At 33.4% G+C, this 12,435-nt stretch overlaps 1 pseudogene; it reads right to left on the bottom strand.

The window, feature by feature from the left end:
- LOC149202980 (serine--glyoxylate aminotransferase-like) overlaps positions 1-11,875 on the bottom strand; it is a 69,600-nt pseudogene extending 57,725 nt beyond the window's left edge.
- Between the last annotated feature and the right edge of the window lie 560 nt (positions 11,876-12,435).

Genomic DNA, 12,435 nt, shown 5'->3' with positions numbered 1-12,435 from the left:
ATGTGTGTTTATTATGTGTGATTGCTTATTATATTATTACTACACATGGTTACTGTTTAAATGGTTAATTAAGTACTAATGCACTGATTAAAGATCAACATATGATGAATTAACTAAATCATAAGTTCACTAGATATACAGTAGTTGCCTTAGGAATAGTTGTGTGCACATGCAAGTTCCCTTCACTGAAGTAGCGTATATAAATTTGATTATGAAAAGGAAAATTTAGTAAGTTGATAATACTGATTCAACCCCCCCCCCCCCCCCCCCCCCACTTCTCAGTATTATTTCCAAGAGTTCCTACACAAAACTCCAAACACCCTAAAGCTTTAAGGGTTTATTTTGTAATGGAACATGTTTTAGCCTTAGCTCAGTATTCATGGTTTTTTTGGGTTATATAATTTTTCTTTCATTGCTAGGTCTTCCCCTAGACTTGATCCAAGTGGTATTCTAGATCCTATTATGTCAAGAAAACCTCCAAAGATGATGTGTAGATGCTTCTAGACCTTACTTAATCTTCTCCATGTGATCATATGAAAAAAAATACCTTCTATGTCGCCCTCATAATACAATGTTCTAGAGGAATCCTGCTGGAGAAATCCATCATATACTACTAAAATAGAGTTTGAATAAACCCATAAATGATTTTTTCTAGATGCTTCTACCCAAAGTTCTCATCATTTGACCATGAAATTGTAAATGCATGTTGAATAATGTTTCATGGGGAGCACCATTTTCCCACGGTGCATGTACCAAAGATGAGTGGTGGTTGCAACCACTCAATTGTAAAAGTTTTCAACACTACATTGAGGGATAGGGTGTTTCATCTATAGGCACACTGATTTGGAAATTTATGTCTCGAAAATCACTTTTCAACTTGCTATTGGATGATGATAGGTAATCCATGCCGACTAGATTTGTAAGTTATTACGGTATTAATCCCAGTAAACTATTAGTTTGTTGAAAATATACTCGATCATGTCTCAATTTATTTTCCATAAACATATATATCTTTACTGTCTCCAATTATGTTTGCTGCAATGCTTATCATTTAGCTTGAACTCTTATTCTAGATGAACATATTAGTGGTATCAACTGAGGGATGTTACTTGGAGACCTTCTAATCAAATTTAATGATTTTTTTTCTTAGGCCAATAAAATAATCATAGTCTTAAGATTGATATTTCAAGAAATATGAAAAAGTAACATTAGCAACCAAAACCAAGATACTTCTTATGTAGCATATGGATCAACCTCCTTACTGTGTTGAAAATAAGGCATGATAGTGTCTATGTAAGCTCCAAATACCTGTCAAAAATTGCCTCTACTATATTGTTAATATCCTCATCTTGTAGCAGTCGCTAACCCAAAAATATTAAATATTGAACTGGAGTGTAAATGAGACATTTGATGTAATATTGGGTTACAAAAAATGGAAAACACATTGGTAGCATTATCCATATCCCCATTCCAAAAGTTGAGTGAAATCATCTTGATTGGTTTGTAAACCACAATGATTATGAATTTAATATGGAACTTGAACACTAGTGGGGTTGTAGATGATAAGGGTTTCTAAGTGGAATTTTCCAAACATAGTATACACCCGTTGGTGCATCACAATATCAATTTGTTTCACGATGCTTGTGTAGGTTCCAGAGAAATAAAATGATCAGTAATACACATATATACACATGTCTTATTGTACTTATTTTGAATGTTAAAAGATAATTCTCCCCTCATTTGTAGATGGGTAATTGAAGTGAGTAGAACACGATGTTTGATGTGGAGCTCTCTTGTATATAAAACCATTAAAGACTAAGGTATTTTTCTACTTGTTGTATGGTTACATTTACATCTTTTAATTGTTGTAAATTTTTATTAGAAACTTCTTGTTATCCTTATAATGTGAAGGTTTAGTAATGAAAACACCATCCATTTAGGAATAAAGCAGTGTGACAAACTTTTCCATCTTGATTCATTTTCTATTATATTTCTTCTCGTCATCCTTCATTTATCTAGAAATCAAAGTGAGAGAGCACTGAGTCACTTAATAATAGGCTTCCTTAGAATACAGTTAGGCACTCTATGTGAGAATGCTTCTAGCAAGAGTAATTCTATATCCAATATAAGTTGAGTAACTATAGGAGATAGTGCAATAGAAAACAAGAGTGGAATTCATGGACATGAAAAGAACATTCAGCAAGCCGTAACCATGAGCTTCTCAGATTTGATATTTTGTCTCATACTTCATGTGCATATTTTATAGAGGGAAGCAAATAATGACGAAAAATATTTTGCTTATTTATATTTGAGTGACCTTCTTATTTCCATGTTGCTTGAGGCTACAGTTGATGATTCCTATGGAAGAAATATGAGGAATTCATGGAAACTCATGTACAATAATTTATATTTAAGCCAAAATATAATAATTACCATTGAATCTATGCACTATTACAACATATTTATAGGGTTGCAAATTGATAAACATAGGCCTATTTATTTTTGGCATTGGTGTTTAGCTTTGTTCTTCGCTTCCAAGGAAAGGAGAAGACATTCTCTACACTGGCTGTTGCATTATATGATTAGTTTATCCTAAACTGTCATTTTTTTTACTATAGACTATTACCGATAAGATGATGAGTTGTGTTCCAAGATGAGGGCCTGAGACAACTCCTTGAATAGGTAGCCTATCTTAATTTTAATGCCTCCAACCATTATCTTCAACTAATAAAGCTTGTGTTCATACATCCTGTGCACACACAATTCTTTTTGGCATGATGACCCCATCGAGGGGCCTTGATATGTGTTTATGCATAGGTGGCCACTTGTAAATTATAAAAAAACTCGGTTAATGTTTTCCATTTCCTTAATAGGTGAAGTGAAAATATGTAGGAGAGAGTTCCCATCACAAAGACAAAAATGAGCATTTAAGCATCCCCTCATCCTCTCCAATGATTGGTTTACATTTTTGTTGATGCAATCAAAAATCTTCTAGCAATACATAACTTCTCTCTTTAGAGGAGAACCCCTTTAAACCTTCACCATGACAGTCTATATAATCACAATAATGATCTTCTATTTTGTTATACATCATTTTTGACTAATAATTTTAGGAATCCTAGAGGAAACCTTGGTCTAGAGAAATGTAATTACATTGTGTTGATTGCCAACATTCTTCTAAGATATTTGGTTTAAGGAGGTTGTAGAAACCCATTCTAGGGATTGGGGTGTTGAAAATCTTGATAAACAGGTTGAATTTGCAAGTAGTTTGTGTAGGGAAGTAAATAGCAAAAAGGGAAACAATTAAAAATCAAGGAAAGTTAAATAATGCAAAAACAAAGTGTTCTATCATAGGTCTATAACATATTTGTGATGTCTTAGGATGAACACGATTTCAAGTTTACTAGATAGCTAGTTCTTTTGTCAAAAAATACTATTCAATTGAACCAGAGAGATACTAGTATCAAAAAAGTTGATGACACATAAATAAAAGAAATATTAAGAAATAGGGGGTGTGTTACAAAATCACTTGTGACTTGAAATCTAGAGTTAATTTTTTCTCTATCACAATATATTCTAAAACATAATCCATTCTCTGATCGTGATTGTAGGTGTGGTGTTAACAACCTCAAATGGAAAAATTCTATTGGTTAAGGTCATTATTTTATAGGTGTTAGGAGTCCATAAATCATAGATTTACTACCAATTGTCCCTACAAAATAAAATAAAGACATTCTCACTGTCTCAGGATTCTGGTCCTAAAGGGAAAAGCAAGAAAGAAATGGTTACTCAATAATATTCTCATGGAAATATTTACTTGCAATAGATACCTATATGAAATTTCCTTTCTACGTGCATTATTTAATTATTCCATATTACTTAATGTCACCTATATTTATGTTAGGAATAATTTTATTTCATTCAGGCTTCCTATGTGTCCTATTCTGAACATCTTTCCTGCTACTCTATTGAACCCCAATCCCTAACTCAAATTGCATCTCTTCCACACTCCTTTCACAATATTTGTACTATTAATATAAGGGGGAACAACCACAATTGTAACAATGTCACTATACTATTCCTCCTTTTGAGTGTAGTTCTTCAACCACCATGCTTCCACCACAAGCTTGGCAATCCAATTTGAAGAAGCAACACTAGTAACTTCAATAACACCAGACCATAAATATATGTTATACTGTTATTGCTCTAATATATATACTGAAAAATGTTAGGTGAAAGGAAAAATTGCATAAATTTTAGATGAAATATTATAATTGATCTTCGCACTAAGGAAAATGGTGACAATTTAGGCCAACTTATAGATTTTATGAGCATTACCATTTCAAAAGTGAAAAATAAACATGCATTGGCCAAAGTAAAATTACCTTGTCGCCTTTCTTAAGTGAGTGTACCTTGCAATGATGATATGTAAGCCTTCCTCAAATAAGATAAGGTTGGAGTTTCTCGTAGTCCATATACGAGTTGAATTGATGGTGTGTAGGGCCAATACATCCCCAACTTATAGAACTTCAAATAGTCATTTTGTCAAAAAAATACCTTATCAACTTTGTAGTCTTTGCTACTTCTAAGTCCTTTGGGCTTGCACACACAATACCAACACATGTTAGCAACGACAAAACCTTTTGATAACTTGTTACCACTACATCTACTCCCCATTCATCCATATATAAGTCAATGGCACATATAGAAGACACATCATCCATAAGAAACAAAGAAATATGCATGAATCATCTGCAACCTCCCATTCTAAATATCATAGTTATAAGTGAACTTATTATTAAAAAAATAAACAAGGTCAATTTTTTTATGATAATAGGTATGAGAATAACATGATTGCAAATTCCAAAAATTTGATGGACATGAATGAATTCAAATAGTCAACTTCACTCTTACCCATCTATTTCTAGGATCTACAGTCGAGATAAGGATGGCCTATTTATAGCCACTTTCTCTTATCTGTAATATTTCTAGAATATTCTAGAATCTATAATTAAGATAAGGATGGCTTCATTATATCTAATTTTCTAACCCTCAACTAATTCTTCTTCTTCGTAAGAAATAGATTTATTAAGTGGCATTGTAAAATGCTAAATAAATACTTTGAAGAAATGTAATCAAATCAACACCAGTGGTCATACTCACCAAACACCTTCCTTATATTTGCCTAAATACTTTTAACCCCAGTTGCAGTATCATTGTGAACAAAAAAAATAAACTTTACTTTGTGTTCCTTATATGCTTCAAGCATTTCCCTTAGTATACCAATATCCACCAGTGTCCCACATTCACAATTTCAAACACCAACATCAAATTTGAGCCACTTCATTTGATCAATCCAGATAAGATTGAATTGGCCCTTCTCTTTTGAGATGATTCGATCTCATGGTGATAGTGTGTTTGTGAGAGCACTTTCCTAGGTACCAATACTTAGATAATTACACCAAATACGTTATAAGATAAATACACCATTGAACTAACACCAACATGCAATTCAAACTTATACGGTATAATATTACCACATCTAGTTAAATAGTACCTTGAATGAATTATTTCATAAATTAGTAGTTAGTTTGACTCACTGTAACCATATGAGGGAAGACAGTGAAAGTAAAATGGATGAAACTAAGATAATAATTTTTTTTAATTAAAAACAAAGCATAATTTGTGAGAGTGGATTTGAATTTCCAATTTAATGAGCTAAGAGAATCCAGTATAGAACTAAACCATGCAGAAAAATCTACGCACTGGAACTCCTGTATTGCTAGTAAACACAAGCATAAAAGGAAAACTCGAAGTATGGGTTCTATCCCAAGGTACTTTGTTTATCCTTGAGCTCTCATAAACGAAGAGTTCCAAAATTTTGGATTTAGAAAATATTTTTTTTCACTCACACGGATTTAGAAAATTCCATTTTTAATGGCATGCTAAGATTGAGAACCAGACAAACATAATGATAGAACCATATCTTTAACAAAACCCTGATCAGTGGAGAGATGAGGTATTAAAAATCTTGAGGTTGCCCAAACCTAAGTCGATTCCTTACTAGGGATCGTGTATCTTGAGGATTTGAATACCTCTAATTTCTAATTTGATCAGATCCTAATACCTATGTACATACAATAAAAAAGGAAAATTTTGATTTTCGAAAAGAGAGAAGCGGTATTTCTACTAAAAAATATGAGATATTTACCCTAAATTATTATGTCTAGTTGATGGCGTTTTGAAAAGGAAAGAAGTCTAGTACGAACAATATAATGATATTATACATAGAGAGAATTCAGCGGTGGGCAATCCAGTGCGGGAAATATGGGGTGATTCTGATTAACAATGGTGTTTCTTCCCAGGTAAACATTATAGCAGGTCCGCACGACCTGTCTACATCAATCCTTAAGCTCATAAATGTAACCCCTGACCCCTGAATGTAGGGTTTTGAGAATCAATAGCTCGATATTCTTGTCTCTGAAATCATCGTACTGCTGCTAAGTTTGTGGGTGTTTTGCGGATGCAACAAACATGCCAAAAATGATGGAAATTAACTTGGGGCTCAGGTCGGAAGTGTCGTGGTTGTGTGCGTTGTGAAGGCAAGAAGATATACAGATAAGCAGTGCCCAACTAATTATGCGATGTGTGGGTACCAGTGTCCAAAATTAACCAAAAATAGCATGTAACCGTATGAACCATGGATCCACTGTAAATTTATGATGAATCATGAGTAAGCTGACTCCCTTCGATATCACTGGGCTTCGATAGTTTGGAGGATAGAATGGGTTTTTCCCAGTCTACCTCCCTACCTTCGGTGTGGATTTCCTTCTCTTATTGGTGCTTTCCTTCTGTGAGTCATGCCCTTAGCTTCTTTAGCATAAGGTCCTTCGTATACCTACCATTGGTGAATGACTCTGGTTGACTACGACACTCATGATTGATTCGACTAACCCAAAAAGTGGACTAACTACTTTTTCTTGATGGGAGACCTAGGAAATGGTAGTGTAGTTGCATTAGAAATGATGGGCAACCCTAAAACAAAAACATAATATTGACTACGGGGATTAGTGATGAGATTGGTGTAGCTGGAACTTGTGAACTATAAAAATATAGTTTTCCTTTGGCTTTAGCAAGGTCTTGTTATGTTTTCCTGTGGACTTATGCATCAAGTTTGAGCCCTTCTTGGGTTTTACGGAGACTCGATAAGACTTGGGCCTTCGGTGCCTCCAGAAGATTCAATTTCATTGGGTTGGGGCTGCAATTTCACCTCTTTGAGGTAACCAGTGGCAACATCGAAGAAATTTGATCAGATGGGTCCTGCTGCAAGTTGACTTTTCTGAGGAGAACATTGTCTACAGGTACTCATTTTTTTACTATCCCACTCATTCAGGATTAGAGGAAATGGGAAAGTTGAAATGAAATGTCTCAAATTAATGCCTTAAAGCACTCCATCATTTATACAAAGGCAAAGTTGAGATGAAATGGACAAGTTGAGATGGATATGGTAAGTGAGTAATATAAATCACTATGGTAAAGACTAACAAATACTTGTATATGGTAGAAGCTAATTGTACGATTGGATTTTAGTTTTCTTTCTTCCACTTTTTAAATACCATGAGTGGATATCATAGTTTACTAAAATGATGGGCCTGGAAACCACCAGCAGTAAAAAAAATATATTAACCATGGTGATTTGATGGAAAAAGATGGATATCTAATAATTTTAAGTCTTATCAGTCAAAATATTAAATTAAGATATTTTTAATCTCTAATAATTAAAGGGCTAGATTTATGTGAACTCTTGTGTAAATTAAAAATTAGATATTTTGAAATATTATGTTGGTTAAATCTAATGAAACAAAACTCTTTAGAACAATGGTGAAGATTGGGTGAGTAATGTTTTGTTTTGTTTTGTTTTTTTCATTTCAACTTCTTTGAGTTTAATTTTGGTTAATAAAACAACATCATGTGTGAAATAAGAGGAGAAGATTGTAATATAATAATAAATATAGAAAAACTCTTTTTTTAATCATAATAATGAAATTTGCATATTAATGATTTTGAATAAAAAAATTAGTAAATTATAAAAAATAAATATCTAAAATTCTATAAATAAAATTAAAAGAATCATATAACTATCCCCAGAAAAAATTATAATAGGAATAAGCAAAGTCACACAACAATTCCTTCGTACCAAGATATAATAATCCATTTCTACAACATAAAATCACTCTAATGATAACAATCCTTAAAATCTACACCTGAATAATTCAAAATTCAAACAAATAACCTACACTAACATCCATAAATTTTATATAACCCATATATAAGATAGTATGAGAACTTTGTATGGTGGTTAGTTATTAAAATTTAATGTTTATTATAGATATGATTCCATATGCACCAATTTTATATGGATATTGATAATCAACACTTTAAGTACTCTATTAAGGATAATTCTAAACATTTTTTATTTTTTTTATTATCATCTTTAAAATCATCTTATGCTGGTCAAATTACACTTAAATTGCAATTTTGAATACATAAGTGGATTCAATTGATTGAGAAATCTCCACTATAATCAGATTGTGGAATCACAACAATTAATGTTTATAATTTAAACAATTCTTCTAAATTTTTGGCTTTATTTTGTGAAAAATTGCCACTTTTTTTTTAAAATAAAATATTTATACTAATTTAAAAAGAAATGAAGTGTATCCCATTGAAAAGAAAATGATGAAAAGTAAATCAATAACAAAATTAGTAGGAAACATTGTATTTGATAACAAACATCTCTTTTCTATTAATGATCCAAAATTAAAAACTGAAGGCTTCAAGAAATGATTTGTGAGCTAGCTTATGTCTTTTAGGCAATGGATCATGATTGCAAAAGCACACAAACTTAAGTAAGTTTTGCACAATTTTAAGACTTCAAAATGGAAAAGCGTGTAACATCAAATAGAACAAATTGATAAGAAATTTCACCCATCCTGGGCTACATCTCTACGTCTAGTTTCCAATGGTGGCCTTTTTTATTATATGCTCAAATGCTCAATACATCGTTGTATAAGCTTCAATCGACTAAAATAGCAATGCCATTGTGTACATAATGCCCAAAAACCCTCGTCTAGGATCGTATTGAGCTCAAAAAGATTAAAATTTGAGTAAGAAAGGCCTCTTTTTTCCAAACTTCTTGTAAACTGCTTTGTAATAAGGTTTGGCTTTGCTAAAATTTTCAATAAAATCTCTCAAGCCCAATTGGTAGGCACTGAGGTTGGCATCATGTAGGTCGCAGGTTTGATCTGCAAAAATTGAGGTCGCAAGTTTGATCTGCAAAAATTGGCAATGGTTACGTTGGTTTTTGGCATAAAAAAAATATTTTTTTAATATAAGGACGAAGCCCCTCCCATTTTCCACTATACTTGGTCATTTAGATCCCATAGGACCGAGGGTAGTGGGCCATAAGTCACGTCGTCTCCCTGGCTACTCTCACGGTTCTGTGGTTACCATATGTCTTGGGCCTTGGGCATGGGCAGGGTGCGAGGTGCCCTGCCCCCAATATTCCACTCTGCTGGTGGTCAGATTTTGTGTCAAAGACCATGGGCTGGGCTGGTTGGGCGTGCCCATCAGCCTGCCCACTACCCCAACTGCTCCACTATTGTATTTTAAATATAAGTCGTCGATGTAGTTTAAACGAGAGTCACGGTAGCCCTAATGGTATGGGAGATGATTTATTTGTTAGAGGTCATGTGTTCACGCCTGGAAGAGGCTCATTTAGCAAAATAAAATAAAAAAATTCTACTTCCCAGGGACACATGGCAACCTCTCATAGAGTGACATGGTGCCCTTTGATTGGTCCATGTGGTGGCCCGTGATTGGTCTACCACATCAAGCATATGACCAATAACCTTGCGCTAAGTGTCATCATGGGATTGACCCATATGTCATCCATACAGCCCAATCAACCTACTGACATCAACGTCATGTCATCGTATGGACTACATAGTCAACCCTACACTTTGACGTTTTCTACTATTTGCCAAAAACTTCATAATGCGATAACTTCTTCATACGATGTCAGATTGAGGAAATTGAAGTCGTTGGATTCAGAACGACGAGATTTACAATTTGGTGTTGGATTTTGGAGATTATAACTAGTTTCATTTTTTAGCATATTTTTTATCCCATGGATCACTCCTCACCACCGGAAGCTTATCAACCACAAAATGTCTATTTTTAATCATCAAGTAAGTAAGTGTACAGCTACTTCACTTTCTCGATATTGATCTACCATTCTTTGCATGGATTGGTTCTTTTGAGCCCCACACAAAGATACTTCACATTCCCTCTGTGTGAAGTTCTTATCCTCCTATCAAGAATAATGTCTTCCTGTAATTCATTCAAATATTTAGGAGAAAAATATTCTACAGATGGAATCATAACATTCTCTTATTGATAAAAAATCATAGGAGGCTTATACAATCTCAATTTTTCCACATTCACAACAGAATTAATTTGCATGTAAGGTGGAAAATCTAATCGAAAAGCATTGTTACCAATCTTCTCCAAGATTTTTAGAGGACCATATCTAATTAGCTTGAGATTTTTACCTTCACCTTGTAATATTTCCTTGCTTATGTACAACTAAAAATGATCTCCCACTTGGAAATCATGATCAACCTGATGTTTATCATGTCTTTCTTTGTAATTGACTTGGCTTTTCTCTAGCTGTTCTTGTACCCTTTGATGCACTAATTGGATTTTTTCAATGAAATTCTTGATTTTGTCCATGTCACTATGTCCATATACTACAATATCTTCACCAAAGATCAAATCCAAAGGAAACTTTGGAAAATAACCCAAACATGATTCAAATGAAGATACTTGTGTAGATGAATGTTTGACATGATTGTACACATGTTGGATGTAATGCAAATTCTCATCGCAAAGTTTAGGATGCTTACCACAATATCCTTGAAGGAGATGCACTACTATTTTGTTCACTACTTCTGTCTAACCATCGATTTGTGGATGAAATGTTGTTATCTTCTTCAAATTTGTGTCCATGAGTTCCCTTAAACTTGACAAAAACTTCTTGATAAATTGAGAATATCGATAAGAAATAATCGAAGCAGGTAACCCAAAATGAACCCACACATTTTGGAAGAACATTTTTGCAGTTTGTTCAATTGTAACACGTTTCTTACTAAACATCAACACACATGTTTTTTTGAAACAATCCACTACAACATATAAATAAGCATGACCTTTCCTAGACATTGGTAGTCCCCCAAAAAAAATCCATAGAAATACTTTTCCAAGGACGAGAAGGGATAGGAAGTGGAGTGTAAATGCCCAATTTCCTATTTCTTTGTTTGCTAGTAGAACACATTAAACATCCTTTACATATATTGATACAATTTCATTCATACGAGGTGAATAACAATGCATTTGTAACTGAGCCACTATTTTTCCTACACCGAAGTGACCAACAATAAGAGAAGTATGGGCTTCCCTTATGACATTAACGCTTTCACCCTGTGGAATAAATAACTTGTGAAGATGATATAACAACTTGTTATGAACATGATAATCCAATTCTTCAACATGATTTCCTTGACTCAAAGTTGCATAAACATCTTTAAAATATCCATCTCGAGAATACTGTTCAAAATAAATTTCATGCATGATTGATTTATGCTTAAGAATGACATATGAATTAACAATAGGCCTTGATAACATATTGGATACTTTGTTGTATATACCTTTCTTATACCTTATAACCAGATGAAATTTCTACAGAATCCCATCCATTTGAAATGCCTAGCTTTTTGTAGCTTGGTTTGTGATTGTAAATATTGCAAAGGTTCATGGCTAGTATGAATAATTGTTTCTTTACCCATCAAATAATGCTTCCATTTCTTCACAATTTGTACCAAATCATAAAATTCTTTATCATAAGTTGGATAGTTAATCACTGCATTGGAAAAGGTTTTAGAATGATAACATATTGGTTTACCATGTTGCATCAAAATTGATCTCATAGCATATTTGCTTGAATCAGTTTGAATTTCAAATGGCTTCTTAAGATTTTGAAGTGCTAGAATGGGTGTTGTATTGATTTTCTCATTCAAAGAATCTCAAAATATTTTTGCGGCTTGCCTCCCCACTAAAAGACCTACTTCACATTTGTCAAAGCATGTAATGGTGTTGCAATGAATGAGAAGTTAGTGACAAATTTTCTCCAATATTGGGTTTCTCCCAAAAGTCTCCTAACTTTTGTTACATTGTTGGGTTTAGGCCAATTTACAATAATGTCAACTTTGGAGGGATCAATCTTCAATTCACCACCTCCTATGATCCAAGTAAACTAAAGTGGTTTTCCCAAATTCACATTTAGACATCTTCAAATACAAATTTTCCTTTTCCAAG

Source organism: Pinus tabuliformis, chromosome 2_1 (genome assembly GCF_031772625.1).
Source record: "Pinus tabuliformis cultivar Carrire ecotype Pingquan chromosome 2_1, CPIR1, whole genome shotgun sequence".
Classification (NCBI taxonomy): Eukaryota; Viridiplantae; Streptophyta; class Pinopsida; order Pinales; family Pinaceae; genus Pinus; species Pinus tabuliformis.
Note: the sequence above shows the minus strand (reverse complement) of the source record. Positions and strands in the feature narration are given on the sequence as shown.